The sequence below is a fragment of the Octodon degus genome, unplaced genomic scaffold (assembly GCF_000260255.1).
Source record: "Octodon degus isolate 3935 unplaced genomic scaffold, OctDeg1.0 scaffold06804, whole genome shotgun sequence".
NCBI classification, from domain to species: Eukaryota; Metazoa; Chordata; class Mammalia; order Rodentia; family Octodontidae; genus Octodon; species Octodon degus.
The window spans coordinates 1-1,156 of record NW_004531380.1 but is presented as its reverse complement, the minus strand read 5'-3'; the positions used below and the strand labels follow the sequence as shown (position 1 = coordinate 1,156).

General features: G+C 58.4%; 1 pseudogene; it reads left to right on the top strand.

The window, feature by feature from the left end:
- Nucleotides 1–15: 15 nt before the first annotated feature.
- On the top strand, nucleotides 16–1,150 carry LOC101578661 (annotated as a pseudogene).
- The last annotated feature ends 6 nt before the right edge of the window (nucleotides 1,151–1,156 follow it).

Genomic DNA, 1,156 nt, shown 5'->3' with positions numbered 1-1,156 from the left:
TTTGGGACCAGATGGACTCCCCTGCTGGATGGTGAACCCTCATTTGGCCCTCTTTCTGATCTCCCCCTGGACCAGCACTTCGTGCTGCATGGTGGTGGCCCAGGAGCCACACTTTCCAGGGCCTACCTCAACAATGGCGTGGCTTTCCTGATGGCTTTGAGACTTGTGATGGCCCTAACTATGTCAGCCTGCCTCAAGTGTGCCCGCACGCACTGGCCCCCTTGGCCCCATACCTGGTGATGGATGCTTCATGCTGCTTGGCTACATGGAGGCCTTTCCTGTGGGTCCTGAGCCCGGGCCACACAGTGGCTGCTCTGCCCAAGCATTTCCTGGCAGAGCCCTATGGCTTGGAGGAGGATACATGAAGGCTGGATGCTGGTGCTGACTGGGGCCCTGAGGTGGACCCAGACTATGGCACAGCCACAAGGAGGAGACCCGAGTGTGGGCGGGGTCTCCATGCCAGGACGTACTAGAACACAGCAGATGAAGCCAGTGAGCTGATTGAGGAGAGGCCTCCATTCCCAGCAAGAACAGCACCACAGGCCCAGGCTGAGTGGGACAGCCTGGACAGCCTGGCCTGGGTGGTGTGGCATTCACCTTCAGTGGACAGTACCTGCGAGGAGCCTGAGCTGCCCGAGGTCCTGGCCATGCTGTGGTACCACGTGGACCCTGTGAAGGCAAATGCAGCTGCTTACTTACAGCATCTGTGCTCTGGGAATGAGGGTGTGAAGTGGCATGTGTGGCAGCTGTGTGGGCTGCCACTCTTCGTAGCACTGCTGGAACACCTTTAGGCCAAGATGTGGCGATGGGTCTGCGGGTCCCTGTGTACCCTCTCCTATGGCCGCGACACTAACAAGGCTGCCATTCAAGACTGCAGTGTTGTGCCTCCTCTGGTGCGCCTGCTGAGGCTGCCTGTGACAATGAGGTCCGTGAGCTAGTCACCGGCACAGTGTGGAACCTGTCATGTTATGAGCCCCTGAAGATGGTCATCATTGACCATTGCCTGCAGACACTGACACATGGGTCACCATGCCCCACTCAGGCTGGGAGCGGGAGCTCAATGAGGATTCCAGGCCTCGGGATGCTGAGTGTACAACTGTCTTCAAGAACACATCAGCTGATGAGGAATGTGAACTCCGATGGTGCTGAGGCCTGG